General features: G+C 33.5%; 1 long non-coding RNA gene across 1 annotated transcript; it reads left to right on the top strand.

Moving 5' to 3' along the window:
• Positions 1–11,984: 11,984 nt before the first annotated feature.
• On the top strand, positions 11,985–13,181 carry LOC145013396 (uncharacterized). Its single transcript, XR_013664962.1, has 4 exons — positions 11,985–12,256; positions 12,687–12,745; positions 12,827–12,897; positions 13,016–13,181. It is a non-coding gene; the product is annotated as an uncharacterized LOC145013396 (long non-coding RNA).
• The last annotated feature ends 12,849 nt before the right edge of the window (positions 13,182–26,030 follow it).

Raw genomic sequence — 26,030 nt, 5'->3', positions numbered from 1 at the left:
TATAGTCCAATTAGTACTAAAAATGACATAAAAGTCCCATTTTTGTTAGAAGTGACCTTTTTGGCCCAAATAACCGAAAATTTTCAATATAGACCCACTTTTATCAAAATTTGATATTTTGGCTCATCAAAGCCGAAAATTTACAAAAAAAGCCCCTTTTATTGCAAATGACATTTTAGGACCATTATAACCGAAAGTTTACAAATAAGGTCCATTTTTGTTAAAAATGGCATTTTAGGCCCATTAAAATCGAAAATAGTCAAATAAGGCCCATTTTATAAAAAAATGATATTTTTAGCCCATGAAACCGTAAATTTCCAAATAAAATCCATTTTTATGAAAAATAACACTTTTGCTCCACAAAACCGAAAATGACTCCAAAAGCCCATATTCTTTATCTTATTTGTTAAGAATGGTCCTTTTATACACATTCTTTGGATTTTCTAGTAAATTTTTCATGTTTACTCTTTTCAAACATTTTACAAGTTACTTCTAATAGTTTGTTTACAAATATCACCAATACTTGGAAGATATTTCAAATTTTGTGGTTGTTTAACAAGTTTTCATGACATGTTCACACCATATAACATAAAAAATACACACATACATGCATAATAATAAGATTAACCACAAAACTATCTTGTATTCTCCCCTAAAAGATAGTAAAACTAAAAAACAAGGGGGTATGAAGTTCACCTTGATGTTAGTTGGGTTTTGAAGAGAAGAATGAAGGAGATTTGGCCTTGAATGCTTCTAGGAAGAGTTTTTGAAACTTGGATGTTTCTAGGAAGCTAGAACACGAAATGGAGTGTTTATGAGTGAGAGTATTTACATGAAATGGAACAAATCATTTGAGAGTGATAATAACTTACCTAGTGGTGATCTATGATGAAGAATTCTTGAACACACCCACAAATCTTCGAAATTTGAAAGGATGGATGAAGGAAATCTTCTTGTGTTTGAGAAGGAAGGAAAATAAGTGTGAAAATTGAAATGAAGAGTGGTGAGAAAAGAGGTATTCGACAAAGAGTTTAAGGAGATAAGAGATAGGGAATTAAATGTTCGATACATGATGGTTTGAACTTAGAAGTATGGAAGATAATTGCTTGGATTACCACTAAACAACAATGAGGTGTCAAGTGTACAATTATCATTGATAAGTTATTATTATTATTATTATTATTATTATTATTATTATTATCAAAAACCGAAAATTAGGGGAAAGGAGAAAGAAAAAGATATTGGGCTTGGAATTTGAATAGCAACTGAACATATAAATCCTAATAAGAAATCTTTTCGGCCCATTAGGAGCTTACGACCCAAAATGGTAAAAGAAAGGGGTTTTCGGCCTAATGTGGTTAATTGAGTGGTTTTCGACCCAATAATGCCCATGAAGAGTCTTATGGCCTAAAATACTATTGCTTAATGAATGTGGGTCCAAATAGGGCCCAAATGTGGATTCTTGGCCCAAAAGGACCAAGTTGAGGAGATACTAGCCCATTAGGCCCAATAAGTGAATTTGGGTCCAATAATAGGTTTGAACCGAGAAGTTAGGGTTACAAGCCCAAAGTTGAATGAATGTAGTGTATTGAATTAGGTTTCGAGCTTGTACGAGTGAGTTTTGATTCGAATTGTTGTTTTTGAATGAATAACTTGTATAACATCATACTTAGGGTTACAAAATACACTAATAGTAAATTACACATGGATAGAAATTCTTGGCCCTAAAATGCTAGTTGTGAAAAATAGAAACAAATTTGTGTTCAATTAAGACCCTGGTAATGCGATAGTGTAATTTTGCAGGTTTGTTGCTTACGATTGGTGATTGTCTTGCCATTTGTGATTTCGCCCTATGTCTTTCAATCGGCCAATCCTCTTGTTTGAAATAACTCTCTAAGGGAGATTTCATCACCGATAAACCCTAGTAGAGAATGGAAAAATGGAGTCAATCCGCCTTCGTTTATGCTCATCTGCTATGTGAGGGTTTTATTGTTCCCTTCTATCACTATTTTTAGGTAGAGAGCTGTGGGAGATCCTGGTTTTCTTGAGTACACCAATTATTTATTCATTCTTGGGTTCTACTTTGATCTTCGTGATTGTTTTTTTGACTCTGTATTGATTGTCATGGGCCCCGACATACTGTAGTGACCATCTGGACTTTAAGTCAATACAATTGTCTTATTTTGTGATTCATATTTTTCTTATCTGATTCCTGCTATTTGTTTAATATGATTAGTCCTACTGACATATCTGGTGGTCATGGTAAAGATAATACAGTTGATTTTGATGATCCTATTTATATTCACCTGTCTGATAATGCTCTAACATCTATTATAACTATAACGTTGACTGGAAATGAAAAATTTAGGTTATGGCGTAGTGCTATCATAAGAGCCTTAAGGCTCCTAATAAACTAGGCTTTGTAGATGGGACTCTTAAACTTGATAAAGTGGAAACGTGCCAATGCTGTTGTATGTTTTCGGATTTTAGGGTCAATTTCTGAGTCTATTTACGTTGGTCATGCTTATTCTTAAAAAGCTGAAGATATATGGAATGAGTTATTTGAAACTTATAACAAGGTAGATGCTTATTTTTCAAAACTTTTGGGTTCAAATTTAAACTATAAAACCTAAAGGGGAAAATATGAAACCTTTCATAACAACAAGGATCAAATAACAAATAATTTTAAATTAACATTTAATCACATAATTATCCATATTTGATTTATTTAATGATTTCTTGCAAAACAATTTATCAATTTACTCAAAATAATTAATCAATTATCTTATAAGGAAACAATTATCTTATAAATTGATAATTATCTTTAATTAGATCAAGAATATAGTCATATATATCATAAAATCGGATTTATATTGATCTAACATGATAAGGTAACTATCCATATGCAAAAATAGCAAGAAATCCCGAGATAAACATTATCTGACGAGTTGACTCGTCGAGTCAGGCATGGACTCGTCGAGTCTGCATGGACTCGGCGAGTTCAACCATGGACTTGGCGAGTCCAGCCTCCACAATCCAAAAAATCGAATTTTTCAGTTATACAATGCATCAATACAATTAAAACCAAACCTGGCTCTGATACCACTGATGGGTTTTGGTCATAAGACATCCTATGTGCTCATACAAACCCTAATGCTTGGATCTAGGTTTCTCTATTGTACATGCTTTGAATCCAAGACTATAAACCCTAATTCTAACATACAAGTAATCATACTAATATGTAATTAGGTTTAAGATCATAACTTGATTGTTATGTAGCAATAACAATCCCAATTCATCCTTGTCTTGACTTTGGAATGCTTAGAGTCACAAGTGTCACTCCTCTAATGGCTCACAAACACCATAAGCAAGAGGATGAAGAGGAGAGAGGTTGGAGGCTACCAAAACGTGTAGAAACCCTAGCAAGAACATTAGCCACGTTTTTGAGCCTTAAAGGTCTTTATATAGTTGGGCTATTAGGGTTATCTAACAAGGAAACCCTAATTTGGATGCTTAAGCCCTAAGCAACCCATAGACTCCTTTTATCAAGCCCATGGACGATTTCCTTATGGGTTTCCCATTAGAATTCGTCCATCCCTTAATACAAGGCAATCCATGGCCCAAATTATAATTATCTTATAATTACAATTCCAGTCCCTTAAGTTTAATTAATCTCTTTTAGTCACAAAACTAATTACCAATTAATTATTGACTAATATTAATTAAACAATATGATTTCTCCTTTAATATATTATTCTCATAATACATTAATAAATCATATTTAATCCTTACTCTCCATAATTCATCCTATCAAGTTGCTTTGGTGAAGGCAACCCAAAAGGACCATGCACCATCGGGTCAAGTACATACCAAAATAGTTATGGACTTAGACACTAATCCAACAGGGTGTACTAGGGCATCCCTAGTACATTGGATGTACACAATCGTGGTTTGATCCCTATTTAAGATCCTTAACTTCCCCAAACCCATTTCACTCTCAGCCCCCACCTCTCCAACACCCTCTCTTGTAACCTTAACTCTTGATTGAGCCTTGTGAGAGAAAAAAGAAGGTGTTTTTAAGTGCTTTGGAGTGTTCTTGGTGCACTTTGAAGACGTGTTGGTTGCATTAGAGCTTGTAGATATAGACTTTGTTCACCTTGATCTTTCTTCTAGAGGTATAAAAATTGAATCTTGATGATGAAATTGTTAATCTAGCTAGTTTTGGGTGTTATGAGCTTTTGGTTACTTTAAGTGCATAAAGTTCAGATCTTGAAAGTGTGTGACCTTGTTATGGATAAAGTTGGAAACTTTAGCCATCTAAACATCATTTGGTTTCATATTTCAAGGTTGAAGACTTGTACTTAATGGATTAAGTTGAAAAAGATGCACTTTTGGGTCCCTTTGAGACTTAAAGACTAGATCTTGTTTGTTGGGACCATTCTAATGATAATGTTGGAAACTTCATCTATTATGAACCATAAAAATGTAATCTTCGCCCTTCTATCCCTTCCATACAAGAGTTATGATGTCTTATTGGGTTAAGAACTTAGGGTTTTGGACAATAAGCACTTTATATCCATGCAAAGTCTAAAAGTTGGAAATTTTATCACTTAGGACATTATTTTGGGGTTGGATTTGATTTTGGACGTAAGGATTAATGAAATAAGCTCTTAATGGAGTTATGAGACCAGGCTGTGTAGGTTGGGCATACCTGGTGGTACGTTGCACGTACATGGTTAGCGTGTCGCTTTTGGTCAACAACAGAGTACACTGGGCGTACTCTCTTGGTACGTAGGGCGTACTCCGTCGGGAAGGAATATTGACTTTTGGACCTTGAGCGTTGAATTTGACCAAGTTTGATCTAAGGACATTTTGGGTAATTTGATTTATAGTTTGAGATTTGGGTTCCTGTTAATTGTATAGGTGATCGGTAGAGATAACTTTTAGAGCAATGATCAATGCAACTATTCTTTCAGGTTGTGAGGTGAGTTTTCTCACTATATCAATGGGTCGAAGGCACTAATGCCGACCCATTACTTTGTTATGTAGAATGCTATTTGTCTCTGTGATACTTGCATGAAAGACTAGGATCTGGCCCTGGAAATTGCATAAAAGACCAGGATCTGGCCGCTGGAAATTATATGAAAGACCATGGGGGTAGCCCATGGCACTTATATGTAAGACCTGTATTTGGCCCTCAACATTGCAAGAAAAGACCACGGGGGTAGCCCATGGAACTTGTATATAAGACAGAGATTTAGCCCACGACATTACAAGGAAAGATCATTGGGGTAGCCTATGGCACTTGTATGTTATGGTATGTGGTACTTTGGGGAACTCACTAAGCTTTGTGCTTACCGTTTTTGGTTTATGTTTCAGGTACATCCGATACTAAAGACAAGGGCCGGCGTGATGGCACAACATCCCCCAAAGTTTTCCACATTGGTAATTAATGATCACTCTAAACTAATGAAACTAAGTTTAATGATCACTCTAAACTAATGGTTTTACTAAAGTTTAATGATCACACTGGCAATTTGATGGTTTTACTGAATGTATTTGTGAAGTTGCAACTAAGTTTAATGATCACTCTAAACTAATGAAACTAATGCAATTTCTTAGTGGTCTTGATGATGTCTATAATTAATTTAAGAGTCATATTCTTTTAATGGAACCTTTGCCTAATGTTAAAACAACATTCTCTATTTTATCTAGGGAGTAGTCTCATCAAAAGAATGAGTCTTTAAACTCTGGTAGTCCTTCCAAGAATACACAAGTATCTATGTTAAATTACATATCAGGGATAATTATTTTAAGAGAAATCTAAATCAAAACAAGTCTAGGAATCAAGGGTTACAGTGTAAACGTTGTGGTCTCAAGGGTCATGTGATTGAAAAGTGTTAAAAACTAATAGGATATCCAAAGGATTTTAAAACAAGGAATGAATTTAATAATCAGTTTGGTCAAAGTAAGATTTTCATGTAATTTTTTTTTGTTAACTCTAGTAATGTCTATTCTAGCTCTTTGAATCAGTTGGTGGAGGTTATTCACATTATTTCACTAGTGATCAACACAAGTTACTTTGTCTAATCAATGAGAATCATACAATTAAGGAAGTGTCTGCTTCTGCCAATATGGCAGGTATTCAATGCTCAAATGCGTTTGTTTGTTCACAGTCATCTCAAAATTGGATTGTTGACTCAGGAGCTAATTAACATATGATAGCTTCTGAGTCCCAACTTAGTGATACTGTGGATGTATCCAAAATCAATCTTCATGTTAACATCCTAATGGGTCCTCTACTTATATAAATAAAATTGTAAAATTTTTGTTTTCTTCAAATTTTACTCTTTTTGATGTGTTTGTTGTTCCTGACTTCAATGTTAATTTTTTGTCCGTTCATAAAATTTGCAAGGATAGTGGTTATGAAGTAGCTTTATCTAAACATAACTATAAAATCTAGGATTCGATGTCAAAGGAGATGGTGGAGAGTGGTAAAGGATCTGGGGGTTTATATTATCTTGACTTTTGCCCTCAAATATAACTGCTAACTTGTCTGCCTCTAAATGTTCTGTTTCTAAACTTACTTGGCATAGTCGTCTTGGTCACCCAGTTGATCAAGCCTTAAATTCTTTGAAAACTATTTTGAAACTTGGCAATGAGCCTTTACCTCCATGTGGCATTTATCATAAATCTAAACAAGCTAGGTAATCTTTTATGCATAGTCAACATAATACTACTAAACTTGGTGAATTAATTCAGTTAGATACTTAGGGACTTAAAGAGTTGCTACTGTTGAAGGGTTTAAGTACTTTATAACTATTGTGGATTATTTTACTAGGACCACATGGGTTTTTCTTTTGAAATATAAAGATGAAGTTTTTGATTGTTTGAGTCTTTTTCTAGAATTTTGTTAAATCAGTTTAATGCTAAGATTAAAACTATTTATTCTGATAATGAAACTGATTTTGTAAATAATAGAATGAAATATTTTTGTTTTGATAATGGTGTTATACATCAAACTTCGTGTGTGTACATTCTGCAACAATATGGAGTTGTAGAGGGAAAGCATAAACATATTCTTAATGTTTCTTGTTCTCTTCTTTTCCAATTTGGAGTTCCTGTAAGTTTTCGGGAGATGCGATCTTGACTTCTGTTTTCTTAATCAATAAGATGCCAACATCTATTTTAAATGGTTTATCTCTTTATGGTCTTATTTTCAAATGGGCTTCGAGTTTTGAACATTTAAGAGTTTTCGGTTATCTTTGTTTTTGCTGTCAAACTTAATGTTAATGATGAATTTTTTGAACTTGCTGAAAAGTGTATTTTACTTGGGTATTCAGTTGATAAAAAGGATTATAAAATTCTCAATCTTGATACTAATTCATCTTTTGTGTCCAGGGATGTTAAATTTTACGAATCTATGTTTCCTTGCAAGTAAAGGTCAACTTCTATTGACATGTCTTTTGATAATAGTGGCACCAGTGATCATTTTTCCTATGATGAACCTAATTGTAATGAGTATATAAATGATTCAATTAATACTGATGAGTTGAGAATTGAACCCCAGTGGGATGATGCTGATGCATCCACTAATCTGGATGAGACTAGTATTAGTGAGGTCAACAACCAAAGTGGCGAGGCAGTGGTGCCTCTTACTGATGGTTTTGTTGTTATTTTGTCTAATATTTCTAAGGAGTGTGTCCAATTATGTACTTCACCTTCATTAAATTAATCCATTGCGTCCTTTAGAGCTAGACGTGACTCTCATATGCCTGTTGTAGAGGGTAAATATAAGTAGGGAATAGAAAGAACTGTTAATTATTCTTTTGTAAATAATGAGACTAGATGTTTTGTATCAAACTTGAATAAGACAATTGAACCTAAAAGTTACAATGAGGCCTCTTCTGATCCGAATTGGATCAGGACCATGAATGAAGAAATGGAAGCACTTTACTGAATAGAAAACTTGTTGGTTGCAAGTGGGTTTATAAAATTAAATATAAACCTAATGGGGGAAGTAGAACACTATAAGGCTCATCTTGTAGCTAAGGGTTACAATCAGAGGGAAAAAATTGATTTTGAGGATACATTTTCTCTTGTAGCTAAAATTGTCACTATTAGAGTAGTTATATATTTATTTGTTCATCACTCATGGCCTTTATATCAATTGGATATTAATAATGTTCTTTTATATGGTGATATTTCTGAAGATGTTTATATGACTCTCCCTCCTAGTTATTTCACTAAAAATGATACTAGAGTATGCAAACGTGTTAAGTCTTTATATGGTTTGAAACAAGCACCTAGGAAGTGGAATGAAAAGTTATGTTATTCTTTGTTTAAGTTTGGGTTTAGACAAAACATTAGAGATTATTCTTTGTTTATTAGGAATTTTGGGAGTTCTGATACTATTATGTTAGTTTACGTGGATGATATAATATTATCTAGAAGTCATGAAAATGAGTTAAATAAGGTTAAAGTTTTTTGAAATTCTTAATTTTTTATAAATGACCTTGGTATTTTGAAATATTTTCTTGGAATTGAGGTTGTTAATATGGATAATGGTTAGTGTTTAAACCAAATGAAATATTTTCTTGAGCTTTTGCATGAATATTGTATGTTAGGATGCAAACGTGTTACTACACCTTTAGAAACCCATCTTTTAGTTAATTATGGTGATTTAACTAAATATGATGGATTTTTGGTCAATATAACTGAGTTTCAGAAGCTTATTAGTAAATTGATTTATCTTACTTTTACCAGACCTGATATTTTGTATGATGTTCAGGTTCTAAGTCAATTCATGCAAAAACCTAAGAAGTCTCATGGAAAAGTTGCTTTAGGTTATTAAGGTTTTTAAAAGCTAGTCCTGGTAAGGGAATTGCTATAACTAAGTTAGATTCATTTGAATTAAAAGGTTTCGTGGATGCGGATTGGGCAAAATGCCTATCAACAAGAAGGTCTATTTCTGGATATATGGTTTATTTTAATAACTCCTCGATTTTCTGGAGAAACGTGAAACAATCTATTGTTTCCAAGTCATCTACTAAATCTGAATATAGAGCCCTTGGATCTACTACTTGTGAAATAATTTGGATATTAAAATTTTTGTTTGATTTGGGGGTAAAAGGTTTAACTCCTGTCTCTATATTTTGTGGAAATGATTCAACCATAAAATTAGCTTTGAATCCAAATTTTCATGAAGGTACTAAACATTTTGAGGTTGACCTTCATTTTGTTAGAGAGAAAATTTTAAATGGTGTTTTAAAAAAGGTAAAGATTAACAATTTTGATCAAAATGTTGTTATTTTACTGAAGTTTTAAACAACTTGATTTTTTATCAAATAAAATGGGTTTAATTGATGTGTTTAAAAAGGAAAAATAAATAATTCAATTGAGGGGGGATGTTGAAAATACTTTGTATTTTCTAATATTCAATCTGATTATTTATTTATTATTTATTTTTGGTTTTGGATAATTTGTGTTAATATCTAGATTCTTGGTTTGTATTCAAATTGTTCTAATTTTGGTTAAAGGGTTCGTGATTGTCATTATGGAATTCTTGTGGGTTGCGGATTAAACTTTCATGAAATATGCATGTGGATCCTTTGGTTCATGGTTTATGCCCATGACCCGGTTCATATCCATGACCCGAGCATATATGTTGGAAGAAGCGCACTGATAAAGCAGTTCAAATATTTTACACACACATGCACATTAAGTCGCCTCTCTCGTTCTTGCATTCTCTTATTTAGGGTTTCATAATAGTTTTGTACATTGTTGTAAACCATTTCACTTCTTGATTGTTATTGTAAACCATTGTAGTTTAGGTTAATTCATAGAGTAGATTAGGACTTTGTAATGAGGTTTGAATTTGTAAGTTTGTGAAAATCTTTTAGTTCTTTGTCCTCTAATGGTATAAGAATCGTTTTTGTTGTGCATGTTGAGTTTCTATACATTTTAACAAATATTTTCACAGGATAGTGTCACTGTTGCACAATGAACTTTTGTGATTTACCCGACTTGACAAATTATGTTTTTTTTGCGCATTAGGTCATCTAACTTTTACTGTACATGTCAATTAGGTCATTATCGTTAGTTTTTAACAATTCCTCAATTCACTAGTTTTCTAAATTACACGAATGGAGCCTATGGTTTAAATTTCTTTCGTAATTGGTCGTTATCAGCCATGTTTTAAATCACAAGACTAAAACTACCATAAGTCTAAAACTCTAGGGAGCAAAGTGTAACATTTTCATCATCTTCCCTAAATTCTTTCGTATCCCAACTTACCTTATGCTCCTTCAAAATCGATCAAATATGTTGAATCTGATAAATTCATTGTTATTCATGATTTGTTGGTATTAAGTTACTTTTGATACTCCAAAGCCTATTCAAATGCCAGTCACACTATTTTCTTACTTGAACCTGATGAAATCCTCAAAAACCCTACCCTAAATCGCCAGAGAGACCGGTTGTTTGCACGAGGTGCCACAACTTGAGAACCTATGGGAACTTGAACGATCAAACCGTCGAAATCCTACTACCTGATTTCGACTTCGATCATATAGTCGAAAGGAGTTCGAGCTCGGTTTCAGGTCTTTGTCGTTTGGGTTTACCAGTTAATGGGGTAAGCTTTTCTTGTGTTCTTAAAATATACAGAAGCTTATGCGATCAAATATTAGGCAAACAAATACAATACGATTGCATTAAATACGTGTTTGCTAAGGATGTTAGCGCCGACACTTCCCTCATTGATATATACATAAAAACTAAATCGATTTCAATGGCTGAGAAGGTATTCAATGAAATGCCTGACTGAAATGTGGTGTCTTGGACTTCAATTCTTACATGGTATTCATTAATTAAAGGGGCTATACGATCAAGCTATAGACCTTTTTCTGCAAATGCAAACAGAAGGAATCAAACATAACCCATTCACATTTGCTACTTTTCTTGGAGCTTTGGCTGACAATGGTGCAATTGTGAAAAGGAATGCAGGTTCATACCATGGTTGTCAAATTTGTCTTTGAGCTAACTACATACATGTGTAATTCTTTGATTAGTACGTATTCAAAATCAGGGATGATCAGATATGCAAGATCGGTGTTTAATTATATGGAAGTTAGAGATGTAGTTTCATGGAATGGAATGATAGTAGGTCTTGTAACAAATGGATAAGATTTACTCTCCCTTGATTTCTTCCATAAAATGAGACTTTTAGGGTTAAAAATCACACAACCTATCTTTGTAATAATACTAAAATTATGTGCTAACATCAAAGAAAAGTTTGCCTATTGTTTGGTTTGGTGCTTATGAAATCCAATGTTATGCTTCGTGTTTTAACCAGATTTAATGGGGAGAATAATGACAATGTTACACTTTTGTCCCTAGAGTTTTAGAATTATGGTAGTTTTAGTCGTGCGATTTAAAACATGGCTTATAACGACCAATTACGAAAGAAATTTAAACCATAGGGGCCATTCTATAATTTAGAAATCTAGTTAACGGATGAATGGTTAAAAACTAACGATAATGACCTAATTGACATGTACAGTAAAAGTTAAATGACCTAATTCGCAAAAAAAAAAAAAAAAAAAAAACATAATTAGTCAAGTCGGACAAATCACAAAAATTGATTGTGCTACATTGATATTATCCGATATTCACTATAACAAACATCAAAAGATACAACATAAGAAAATAATTAACATCATAACATAATAAACCTAAAGATCTGAAACATTTTTTTTTCCATTGTACTTTTCATGACATCAACTACTTATGAAACTTAAAAAGAACTACTTTCAAAATAACAAATAACTTGCTTTATTAATCTTCATCTTCATCCTTAATAAAAGAATCCTTAAAATAACACGTGTTGATTTTTTTATGCCCTTACTTGCCACGTGTCCTTTTTATATCAACCCGCTCAAGACTTTTAGCCTGCGTTATTTTTTTCTCCTTTATTTCCCCTAATTTTCCCTTTTTAGTTTCCTTTCTTACTGATTATGAATGCACCCAATAAACTCAGTAAGAAATCATCTTCAACAAATCAGCAAATAATGCGCAATAAATCAGGAAACAAATCATCTTCAAAATTGAATCCGCTTGACTAGGGCTTTATTCGACTTCATATATCGTAATTAATCATCTCTTTTTGTCTTTGTTTCTTACCCACCAAGCTCCTCCAATTCCTTTCCCTTCAAAAAGTTCTCGACGCACATGGATGAAGATACGAAGATTAGACTATGTGAGATCGCACTATTCAACGTTTTCTCGGTTTCAATGTTATCTGAATTAATCCTGGCTGCTTCTATTCATTTTTTTTTGCCAATTTTGGTTATTTGGTTTATAACATGAGTGTTCTATGTATGGCGAAATACGCTAAATAATAATTGGTTGATTTGATGAGTACATGTTTGATTTGGTGATGAAATAGTGTAGGTTATCAATTATCTTTGGTTTTGTTCGAGTATTATGTATAAACGAAATAACCTAAATGTATGTTGCTTAAACTGCTTATGGATTTCAATTTTTTGCCTCTTCAATACATAGCCACTTGATCACATCTCCCAAAACTCATATTGATTAACATCTCCTGCTTAGCTCATAATTTATAGTAATACCTTATTCATATCTTATTTTATGGTTTCCTAACATTAGTTTTTATTTATTGTTAGTTGTAGTGGTTAAAGATACTTATATGGACTGGGGTTGACACAGATCCTATCGATATCAGGTACTCTCGAAACCTAATCCTCCTATATTTTCCCGATGCATTCCACTAACCTTTGATTTATGATGCATTTGAGAAACTCAGCAGACCTTGATTCTGGACAATAAGGAAGAACAACAGACGAGGAAAAAGTAACACATGGAGAATGGGCATGGGTAATACATGAAATAAAAATACCCAATTCTATATGTTGTCAATACGATGGTGTTGATTTTTATTCATGAGTTTTGATATGTTGGTTATTAATTTGAAACATAACACTTAAACGTACAGGAGAGGATGGGGAAAGGCACAAGCAGATGTAGAGATTTCATATGTGCATTGTAAATCTATTCCATGTTGTTGTTGAAAAGCGAAGTCACACTCATTAATTTGTCATTACAAATTATCTTCTTGATTTATGATGCATTTGAGAGTATTCTTGCTGGAAATAGCAAAATAAAGGTAAATCAAAACATATCTCAAAATAATTTTTCACGTGTGAGCTGGTGGTTTGATATTATGTTAAAGTCAAATTGTTCTTCTAATGAGATTGATCTTGCTGGAACTATTAGATATCCTGATCAAGTTTAACATTTTTTATAATGTTTTTAGACATATACTTTAGAAGTTACCCTCATTCATTTTTATTGTTTTCCAATTTGTTTTATTTTTTCAAAACTTGCTTACATATACAATGAAAGGATCCAAAGAATGTGAAGTATAGCTTTTTTGGGTAAAAAAGATGGGACCTCTTTGTGATTTTGATGTATATAACTTTGTGTTACTTGCAACCAATATGATCAAAGGACAACATCCAAATAGTATTATTATCTCATTCAGATATGAAGTTGAAGGTAAAAGATTTGATGGATCAACATCTTCCATTTACTTAGCTGTTTTTTTTTTTTTTTTTTTTCGTATTAGACTTCAAATGTTTTTGGTTGGTGGGCAAGGCCGCAAGGGTTTGTCATTAGATTACAAAGTACAAGTAGTCCAACACTGGAATGAAGTTATAAGTATGGCCTTTGCTAATATCTAAATGATTTAGATTAATCTTTGACATTATTATGGTCATAAATTGCACTAATATTATGAAGAATGGTGCACTACTGAAGCTGGCCAACATTTCTTCTACTCATATGTAAAGCTTCTATCAATATTTGATTTTATTATACCGGTAAATATATTGTTGGTATTACGTTTATGATATTCATCATATATAAAATCCAGTATTTGTTCTAATGTTTTTGATGAAATGATTTATAATATTGTATGGATTTGTTTGTATTTAAATTGATATTTGATAGGATTGCTAATAGGCTATTTATTTAATAGGAATAATATTTGGTAGAGTTGTTAATTTCATTTCCATCATTTTTAGCAAAGTGTTTGAAGTGTAATATATCTTATACAATCTCATCGCAGTAGAAGGAATTTCTTAAAATTTTAGAATTTTATGTGCTTAAAAAATAAAATTTCATTGACATTTGTTAAGTTTTTAGGGGTTCTTAATTTGATTAATCTTTTACTACTTTGATATATGTTAGACCCACATAAGTTACACTTTTCCACCATTACTCTCAATATGGAAAATTCGGTCACATACTTTATTTCTCAACCTTCCTCGTGGCTTTGTTAAGTGTACATGCTCTCATGGATTTGGTTTTTTCTTGTGAATAAAATTAAAATGGATTTTTTTTTTTTTTGAAAATTCCAATCATGAATTAAAAAATACATATAAAAAACATTTTCTTATATGGTAGTATACTTTCAAGAAATTATCATTTATATAAAATAAACAAAAAATAATTTTTAAATTTGTCAACCGTGTTTTACACGGGTTATAACCTAGTAATATTATATGGTATTACTTGGGAAATGATATTTTTTGTTATGAATTATCGATTAATGTGCATTTCCAGGGCTCGTTTGAATTTTAGATTGATTCAACATATATTTCCATATCAAACAATGTTTTCGTAATATTTTAACCTAATTATAGAACCATGACTCATAAAAGACATGAATAATGTATATTTTATATATTTTAGTAAAAAAATCAATTCATTTTATAAACGTTTTTTTAGATTTCGAATTAGGGTTTGAAATTCAATTTTTTTGAAATTTTAGCTGCAAAATATGGACATCCAAACTGTAGAACTAATTTGGTTCGCTATACTCTCTTCTAACTACGAATCTATACTTTGTTTCTTTGAAATTGTTGATGGCAGGGGCAGATGCAGAAATACATAGTAGATGCCTAGGTTGAAGAAGGTGTTGTCGAGACAGAAAAAATAGATAAAAAACCAAAAAAATCGAAAACTTTTCCATTGCATACAAAAAAAGTTGGTATTGTCATTGTCACATCGGGACACCAAACAAAACCGCCCCTGGTTGATGGAATCTATTATAATGTTTCGGGATGTAATGGGTACCATATTATGGATTCTCTTTAAAAATGATCCATATAAACAGGTAGAAATCGTTAGTATTTGGTCCGAAATTACCTATTCTATAGTAAAGGGTCATTGTTGGAATTGCTTAAATTTTGATTATTTTTTATAATCCTATAAAAATATATAGTTTTTTTTTTTTTTTTTGAGAATATCCGAATTAAAAGTCATGCTTGTTTGACAAAATGATTCATTTAGATATCTAATAAGCATAACATATGTTGGTGACTTATTTTATTACTTCAAATCAACAATACATATAATTAAATATAAAGACTAAGTTTATTATCTTGTTTATTTCATTACGTTTCGTTATGTTAAGGATTTTTGAAGCTTATTTTGTTAACCGTAATTTTTGTAGCATATTTTGTTAGATGTATTACATACAAAGGTTATCATCACCGACATTCTAGTCATTTTGGTTTCTACAATTGTTACTAAGGTGTTATTTGTTTTTTTTTAAATAAACTACTTCAGACCACTTATTGCTGCGCCGCGCAACATTTTGTCATTCACAACTGTTTATTTTTCAGAACACTTCTGACTTAAAAACTGATGTGCGTATGCTACGTGACGTAGTAGTAGATTAACTGCTTCAAACCTCTTCACACATTACTTTAACTTACTGTAGCAGTTTGTAGACGTTAAAAAAAAAACATATTTTTTATTAAATGATGCAGTCATTTGGTCTACCTCTTCTACTACAGAGGGTTGCAGATGTGGTTCGCAGACTTCAGATATTTTTACTTCGAAAAAACAAACAACACCTAAGTCAACTTTCAATACATCCAATAGTATAACTATAGTCGGTAGGGGTGAGCAAAAACCGCACCGCAACTAAAATTAACCGCAAAAACCGCAACCGATTAATCGCAACCGCAATAAAAACCGATGGTGAAGTTTTTTGTTTTTCAAAATCCGCAAATATGTAGTGCGGTGCGTTATTAGTTTTCAAAAACCGCAAAAAAAAAATAAAAAATAAAAATGCATCGCGTATATTATATACAATTTTTTTTATTAATTATTAATGTATTAAATATTATAAATAAGACAGTTTCATGGATGAAACAATAATAAAATTCTAGAAGACAAAAGTGTTGATTTTTTCTTATGTTTAACATTGAAAAATTGTGAAATTTTACAATTTTAAGCTATTTATTGTTAATTACTAGTGATGTAACGTTTTTAAAATATTAGTTGTTTATAATTTAAGTTAATTGTCTTATACCTAATGATTTTTTTATTATTACAAGTAATGTGTTTAAACTCTTAAAACTGTTTGAACTCTAAAGTGCGGTTAAAAACCACACAAAATAACTGCATCAAATCTATGCGGTTAATAATTAAAAAAAAACAACACCGCAAAAATAACCGCACCAAACAGTTTTGAAAATGTATTGACCGCATTTGCGGTTAGTTGTAACATTCCGTTTATTAAATAAATCAATATATGAAATTAATAAATGAATAGTAGTTCGAAGTTCGGAATAATTAGCAATGTGTTGGTCTTGAGGAGTTAATTGTACACTTTTAGAAGTTGGGAGTTAAAAGTGTAAGTTCCGAGATTTTTTTGTAAAGATTTTTAGAATACAGGGAGTATTTCGTAAGTATGGGGCTTATTATGAAAGGATTTTTGAAGGTAAGGGCTAAAGAGTAAATTATGGACCTAAGTAGAAAATGTTTTTTTAGAGGAGGAGCCATTTGGTAACATAAGGACTTGATTCGTAAGGGATTTCAAAAGGTGGGGTTTAAATGGTAAACATTGGACTTAATTTGGAAAAAATCCAATAAGGAGGGACCGGTCTTGTTAATTGTGCAAAGGTTGTTGGAACTGGGACTTTTAACCGTCACTCCCCCCTCCCGTATCTTTGGAGACATGAAACCCTAACCTTAAATATCCCATTGCAGCCGCCACCCTCAAGGATCTTCCTAGTCGCTGCTGCATTACTGAGCCCACTGTCGCCGTGAACTCGCCATCGGAACGCCGCCACGATTGTCGGACGTTGGGAGCAACGTTGAAACGTCATGTGGATCGCCGGAGAGCCGCCAATGGAGTCGACGTTGTGAACTTCGCAGCCTCCCTCCGGTAATGGAGCACCCCGCTATTCTTCTACTCTCTTCGTTTCTGCCATTTCTACCCCCCCCCTGTAACGCCCGTAGATCCGGGCTAGTCAATTTAGAGGCAATAGGGGTCGAAAACGAATTTTCGACAAAAGATTATTAAGAATAAATAATCTCAACCAATTTTTAGTATATGTTACAAGGTTTTCGTACATGTAAAGAGCGTCGAACTCCGAGTTATAACGAAGAAGTTATGGCTCGTCGAAGTTTTACGGCAAAACCGGCACGACACCGGGAGACGTAAATAATGAATTTATGACAGAGCTTCTTTTAGCCTTAGTAATCTAAATGAAAGTCGTAGAATATGTTAACCTGAGAGTGTCCATAAAAAGAACGCCCAAATCTGACTTCTTATGAGGAAGTTATGATTTTTCGAAGTTTCGGCTTAGCGGTGTACAACTCGAAGTTCGAGTATTAGATCGAGCGGTTTTTAGCTGACACAACCTAAACAAGAATCGAAGATCTCATTATTAGTAGCGTAACGATAAAAAGACAAACGAAAATGGACATCGGATAAAGAAGTTATGAGATTTTAACGGACCAATCCTGTCCCGGCCTGTTAAAAATAAAGTCAAAATTAGCCGACGGAGTCTAAACGAAAGTTGTAGAGTACGTCTCCACCTACGCGTGGATATAAATAACGTCAAAAACGAAGTTCATATGAACGAGTTATAAATTATAATAGCATATTTACGTATTAAAATAAAGTATAAATCATATATACGTACACACACACACACACACATATATATATATATATATATATATATATATATATATATATATATATATATATATATATATATATATATATATATATGTATATATCATTAGAAAAGTATTGACGATGCGGTCATTATAAGACTAATGTTGAGTTCTTTCGACATTATTTTAGTGCAAATATCGTTAAATCTATTTAAAATAATATTATGAAGGGGTGTTTAGTTGTTTATATAACTCTAAGGTCATTAAGTAATTATGGAGGGTAGTTTTTGTAAATTCAATTACTATAAATAAGAGGCTTGGGCTCTCATATTTCTTGCACAATTCTCTTGATTTAAGAGTCTTTCTCTCCTTATCCCCCGAGCATTTCGGTCCCTCGTGATTCGATTTCTCTTTCTGTAGTTTTAGTATAGTAAGGTGAGCGCTGAAGCGCTGCACGAATCTTTCTTTGAAAGATTCAGCGACGAAGTTCTGCCCCTGCAAAGCCCGACTCCTAGCTAAAATCCCCTTGTAAGTAAGTTATACTTACCCTATTTTAAATATAGTTTATATTTAAAATTAGTATTGTTATTATAAATTTATAATAAATATTTGAGCTATTATTATGACTTATATAAGTGTCGTTATAATATCGTTTTAACTACTCACGGTACGGGGAATCTGGTTTAAAGGGCCGCATAGGGTTGCTGGATTTCAAAAGTGCTATACGCCAAAATGGTCCTGCCCTCCGGTGTTTTATGTCTGACCCCTGTCTGTACATAGTGGTTGGAAAGTATTGTTTAAACGCCTATATAATAATAATAATAATAATAATAATAATAATAATAATAATAATAATAATAATAATTAGTCACGGTAATATTAGACTAAAATCTAGTGGTGATAATTCTAGGTTTCGTTGAAGGAAATTATTTTAACGTAAACGGAGCGCTGTCCGAGTACCGAGTCACCACCTTCTCAGGTGAGTGCATAGTTACTTTCAGCTTACACATAGATATGAAATATTTTATATAAATTACCTGCTATGTGTGCATATTATCTGAATACTTGCTATCTATGCTGGATGAACGTTTTATACATGTTTTCAATGATTTAAACTGTATATGTATTTTATATCTACAAAATGTGTTGGGTAAAACATGGGTAGATGTAATAGTTGCTGTGTGACAAAATAAAATAATGATAGGCCTTGTTATAGATGTTAATGATGATCCAGTCATCTAGCGGAGTATAGATGACAACCACAGACTATTCTAGACAGTTTAGTGGAACACTAGCAGGCTCGCAACCTGTAGGTGTTTATTCGAACTGTGTGTTTATTTGAACTGTGTGCTCACCAGATGTACTCCATCCCCCACATGGTTGCCTTAAGGACATTTACGGCTGAGGAATCCCCTTAGCAGTAGTGTCCATCCCGATGATAGTCCTTAGACTAGGTCCCTTGTGTTAGATGTCTTAGGGACGTAAAGTGAGGATAACGGGAATGGGTAATCGGGTTTATTTGGTTTGATAAAGTTAATAAACTTATTTATTGTGGGTTGAAAACCCTATGTGCTCACCAGGCTCCCAAGCCTGACCCACTCGGTTTCTTGTATTACAGGTAGTGGCGCATGAGCATAGATGTGATGTCTTGGGATAAGAGATTAATGGATTTTAGGCCTGTAAATACGAAATAATGTAGTAAGGCCTATGTTGTATTGTTTATACTTATGTACTGTATCGAACATGACATCCCGAGTCTTTTTAATGAAATACATTTCTATGGAAATGCTTTTGATAAATCTTTATCATAATATTGTTTTGGGACAAATTCCGCAACTCTTTTATTAAAAGATTACTCTGATTTTGAAATAAAGTATAAACAAAACTGGTCTTTTCTGTCCGTGATTTTGGGGATGTCACCCCCCATACATACACACACAAGTCGTTGTCGCCGCTCCGACGGCTATCCCATCGCCACTCACGTCCGGCTGTCGCATGCCACTGTGAATGGGTGGCTGCGTTGTGTGTGTGTGTGATTCTACACGATTGGTGTACATGTTTCAGTGTATATCAGCGTGTATGGGTGTTGTTGGCCCAAAAAATCGAAGAAAACCCCTACCACCATCGTGAGGTGGTGGCAGCCACATCATGCTACCGTTTTGCCGTCGTTTGCCTCCACCAGCCGCCATTTTGGGTGGCTGTGTATATATGTGGGTGTGTTTGGACGTGTGTTTTGAACATTTTTCACTTTTTTGGCCTAAAAATCGTAACCACCACCATCGTGAGGTGGTGGCTGCCACCATCGACCGCCGCCGACCACCACTGCCTGAGGTGGTAGTGGGCGGTGCCTGATTAATTAACAGTTAATTAATCTAGAAGCTTGACAAATGTACTAATTGGGATGTGATTGGATTGGAAACCCTAATTATGTACATGTTAATTTGGAATTTGTCGGGACCCGTGAGTTTGGACCATTAGATTGGAATCATGAATTAATCCCGACCATATTGTATGTTGACCTAGTAGAGTGAAGGACTTAATAGATTAAGTCCTTAATGGGTTAAGTGAGAAACACTTAACCCTAATCGTCATTTCATGTGAAAACCCTAATTGTAGTGGGTTTAGAGTTAGGCCTTTATGTTGGGCCTAGATATCTTGACTCTTGATGAGCCAACTATTAACAAGTAAATGGACTAGAATATTTGGATTGAGCATTAAGAGAAGGACCATTAGATAGGCTTGGGCTCAATTAGGAAAATTGGGCCATAGTTGCATCTTGGTTCATTATTAGAGTTTTGGGCCTTTGGATTGGGCCTTGGGCTTGAATCAAGCTAAGATAGGGGTAAAGCAGTCTTTTACCCCAAGCATGGACTTACAGATATGTACTGGGACCTAATCATTAGTTAGGTATTAATTTGATGTTGACAGATTCGGGAATCTGTCATCCAGCAACTAGGGTTTTGTCCGCGGGACTCCAGCAGTGCGAGGTGAGTTTTCCTTCAGTAGGAACGGGTCTAAGGCACCAAGGCCGGCCCGTATATGTGATATGTCAGTAGCTGAGTGTGGGCGGGGCCCGTATCTCATTATTATCATAGTATAGATATCAGTCAGATTGTTGGATTCCTATACTTGTTGTCTGTGTGATACTTGTATGTGTTTGCTTGTGTATGTAAGTGTGGGCGGGGCCTGTATCTCAATATTATTCGAGTGTGGGCGGGGCCCGAATCTCATAGTAGCCGAGTGTGGGCAGGGCGCGAATCTCATAGTATTATTTGAGTATAGTTATGTGATTGCTTGATAGATATACTTGTTGTCTGTGTGATACTTGTATGCCTATTAGTAGCGGAGACAACATAGTGTGGGTGGGGTCTGAATCTCCTAGACAACGGAGTGTGGGTAGGGCACGAATCTCCCAGATAGTGGAGTGTGGGCGGGGCCCGAATCTCCATGAGAGTGGGCGAGGCTCGTATCTCCTAGTTGTATGTTATTTGTATGGTATGTTGTAGTATGGGGAGACTCACTAAGCTCCGTGTTTACAGTTTTCAGTTTTGGTTTCAAGTACCTCGGCTTTCAAAAGAAGAGCTCGAGAAGATTGTAGTGCACACACCATTTGTTTAGCTTGGGATGTTGATACTCTGATATATTTTGACAGCTGTTATGATATTTGGAGATATACTATTTATGCTTTTTTTATATGATAATGATATTTATGGTTTTATTAATGATTTAAAAACGAATTTTTTGGCCTGTATAATTGGGATGTTGTATTAGTGGTGAGGTTTTGGCCAATAACCGCACTGAATTGCACCACGCTCAACCCTGATAAAACGACTATAAATGTATGACTTGTGTAGTAGTTTGGATCCCAAGAGAGTTAAAGCTTTAATATATTCTCAAAATTGGTTGAAAGTATCAAATATATTCTCAAAATGTGTTTTTTTCTATGTTTATTTATATGTTATATTTATTATTTAATGTTATAAGTTTGAGTTTTTTTAGATTCATTTTATTTTCAAAAATTGGTTGTAATGATCTTTTTTTGGAAATGGGACGTCGCTAACGAGGGTTTCTGTGCCAATTTTCGCACACCGACTAATCATCCGTTGCAAACATAAAGCTTTGTCTCATGCACTGGAGTTACTGCAGGCGAACCTCCATGGCCACAAGGGTTAGATGGTGCCAGGATTTAAACACGAGTCAATAGGTTATTCATCATATCTTTCAAATGTCTTACCAAGTCTTCACAACCCAAATAGTTTTGTAATGACCTTGATGAACGAGTGAAAATGTTTGATTGATTTTACGATCATACCATAAATTCGACTTTACCATCAAACATGAAGTTGGTGCGTCTTTTATATCAAAACAATTAGATCAATATTTCTGATGTTAAAATATTTTAACAAATCTGGTAAATTCTTTTTAACTTTTCTGATGGTAAAAGAAAATTTTAACAATTCTTTTAAAATTTCTAAATTTGATGATAAATTATGTATTTTAATAATTGATGGTAAATCTATTATAGATTTTCTTTCCTTTGCGATTTTTTTTGCAACATATCACATAACCGTTGCTTAAGAGCTCAAGAAACAACTTTATACCGTTTTAACAAGTCTGACTACATTTAAGGATTTACCTAGGCTTATCATTAGTATTTAATAACTTATTTTGCCTTATAATATATATATATATATATATATATATATATATATATATATATATATATATATATATATATATATATATATATATATATATATGTTCAGGTTCATTTGAGACCATTCTAATTTTGTGAGACCGTAAGATCAAATCTAAAAATAATTTTAAAATGCAAAATAAATGGAAAAATCCAAAAATTCTTTTTTTAAATATTATTTTCGGAACTTGAATTAACTAAAAAAAAATAAAAAAATATATAAAAAAAATAAAAAAAAAATCCGTTTTTTTTTGAAAAATACGTGAAATATTCTAAATAGAATATTACACTGACATATTCAAAAAAATAATTTTAAAATGCAAAATAAATGGAAAAATCTAAAAATTCTTTTTTTAAATATTATTTTCGAAACTTGAATTAACTAAAAAAATAAAAAATAATTCTATTTTTTTTTGAAAAATACATGAAATATTCTAAATAGAATATTACACTATACATATTCTAAAAATAATTTTAAAATGCAAAATAAATGGAAAACTCAAAAAATTCTTTTTTTAAATATTATTTTCGGAACATGAATTACCTAAAAAAAATAAAAATAAAAAAAATAAAAAAATAAAAACATACGTCTCACGGTCTCACAAAATATAGGTGGTCTCAAATGAACCTATATATATATATATATATATATATATATATATATATATATATATATATATATATATATATATATATATATTGCAGTTTCTAGGTTTATGTCATTTTTTGTCATTTAACTTTTAGCTTTGTATTCATTTGGTCAGTTAATTTATTTTAAGTTTTACAAGGTTACCGAACTTTTGGAATTATGCTTATTTAGTTAGCTAACATTTGGTTTGGTCACTTAATTTTTGGTTTTGTGCTCATTTACTCACCTAACTTTTAAAATTATGCTCATTTAGTCATCTAACTTTTAAATTTGTGTTCAGTTTTACAAGTTTATTTTAAAAGTTTAATGACTAGATAAACACAATTTTAAAAGTTAGGCGACCAAATGAATACAAAGCCTAAGTTAAGTGATCAAATTAAAATTAAGTGACCAAATGAGCACAAAACTAAAAGTTTGTTGACATTTTAAAACTTAAAATGATTTAAATGACCAAATGAGCACAAAATCAAAAATTAAGTGGCTAAATGACCTAAACCTTAGTTTCTATCGTAACAACCAATTTTTTTTGGATAGTAATATTATTTGTAATAATGAAACTAAAAGAAATGACGCAACAGGGGTTATTCGATCTCGTAATCGGAAGCCACGATTTCTGGATTGATTTTAAAATTTTAACAACTATTTAACTAGTTTCAGTTCTGATTCCAACTTTACAAAAACTGTTGGTTCCGATTCACGACAAATTAGATAAGTACCCGTCTGTAATCACTTCCACCTGTAATACAAACAAATCACTAAAGTAGTATTCAAAAAGGAGCTTACATCTTTACGCTCCACACATGGTCATTTCACATTTAGACCATTCAAATTATATTATTACCCCCCCCCCCTCGGTTTCACTTACAAAAAAATAAATAAATAATAAAGTTTATTGGTAAAAAGAAAAAAATCAATACATTAGTGCATTACCTTCAAGTTTACTTGTGTTTAAAAAAATTCCAAGAAAATTCCAAGCGGCGATATCTTAGATGGGTGACATGTTCAATTATTGAACAAACTTTCCTAAATTTTGGTCACCAGGTGTTTGATATTCATTTATATAGGTTTGTCTTATTGTATATAGATCGAGTTGTTTTTTTCGCAAATTGGTGATGTTAGGAGACTGTTGAGTCGGATACTACGGGAGTTTTAGGCCAACACAAAGTGAACTGATTCCTACAAAGATGCCCGAGCGACGAAACCCAATCACATTTGAGAGTGACCGATAGACGTGAGATGTAACATCCCGAGTCCAGGAGTGTAAGTTCAGGGGTTCAAAGTGTAAATTTGAAGGGCAACTCGGCGAGTCCATGGGTTGACTCGGTGAGTAGGGTCGCGACTTAGGTCGCGTGTTAAGTGGCCAACTCGGCAAGTCCAAATCTGGACTCGGCGAGTAGGCGTTGTGTGAAGAAAACCCTAATTTCGGGGGATGAGCCTTATATAAAGGACATTATACGCTCTCCCCATCCTCCATACCTTCCCTTGAAGTCCAGAAAACCCTAGAAGCGTGATTGTGAAGGATTGGAGTGTATTTGAGCCTTGAAGAAGAAAGTTAGATGAAGATCTTGGAGAGTTAGGAGGCTTGGAGCAAGGGGCTTTGCTTAGATTCGGATTTCCTTGCTGTTGGGGCTTCCTTTTGAGGTATTATCTCATTTTTGGGCTGCTATTCATCTAGATTCATCATTTTGGCATGTGTGGGAAGTTTCGCTTGTGGTACTTAGAGTTTGAAGGTTAGATCTGAGGTTGCTACCTCAGATCTGGAATAGAGAAGGTCTAGAGTGCATTAAATTCCTTGTTATTGAACGATTGGTGAAGCCATCTTGTCCCAACTTCTAGCCCTAGAGTGTGTAAAATGCCTAGATCTCTTTGGATTCACGTAAAGTTTGCCACTTTACGTGATGGAAGGGTTGTAGAAGGGTAGATCTACGTTTTGGATCAATTGCATGGCCTGAAAGGCTTCTGTATGGGTTAAGAACAAGTGGTACTTGGCGATTCACAAGGGTGTACTCGGCGAGTTGCTTGAAGGCAGGCAGGAACTTGATGAGTTTGAAGAATAACTCGGCGAGTTGGTTGAAGATAGCCTTAGACTCGGTGAGTCTGGTCTTGAGGTCTTAGCCTATCCTGGTTAAGCTAAGAATCGATGAGTCAAGGGATGACTCAGTGAGTTGAGATGGGTCCTTTTCAGTGTTGGGGGACTCGGCGAGTCATCGAGCTGACTCGGCGAGTAGAGTCAGCCAGAAGGTTGACTTTGACTTTGACTTTGACCAAGAGTTGACCAGTTGACTTCTAAGGGCATTTTGGTAATTGTTGGCCTTTGTTTTGAGTTCAGTGTTGGTCCTAGCCACTGGTGGAGATCGTGTCAGTGGTCAGAGCATTTCGGTCTTATCTTTCCAGTCGGTAGTTGCGAGGTGAGTTATCCTCACTATATCAACAGGGTCTAAGGCACCAAGGCCGACCCTTTATCGGATTGTAATCCGGGTATTGTTGTTATGTTTCTGTTTCACTATGTTTTCATCCTGGTAGTTAGGATGGTATTTGTTAGAGACCTGGTTAAGGTCAGTATCCTGGTATATAGGGTGATGTTATGCTAGTGATCGGTTAGGTCGGTATCTTGCTTAGAGTATGTTGTGTTATGTGATCTGCTAGATCGGTTTGATTGAATGTGAATTTATATATGATTGT

The sequence above is a fragment of the Lactuca saligna genome, chromosome 8 (assembly GCF_052625555.1).
Source record: "Lactuca saligna cultivar CGN05327 chromosome 8, ASM5262555v1, whole genome shotgun sequence".
Taxonomy (NCBI): domain Eukaryota; kingdom Viridiplantae; phylum Streptophyta; class Magnoliopsida; order Asterales; family Asteraceae; genus Lactuca; species Lactuca saligna.
The sequence above is the reverse complement of the archived record's forward strand: the minus strand, read 5'-3'. Positions and strand labels throughout refer to the sequence as shown.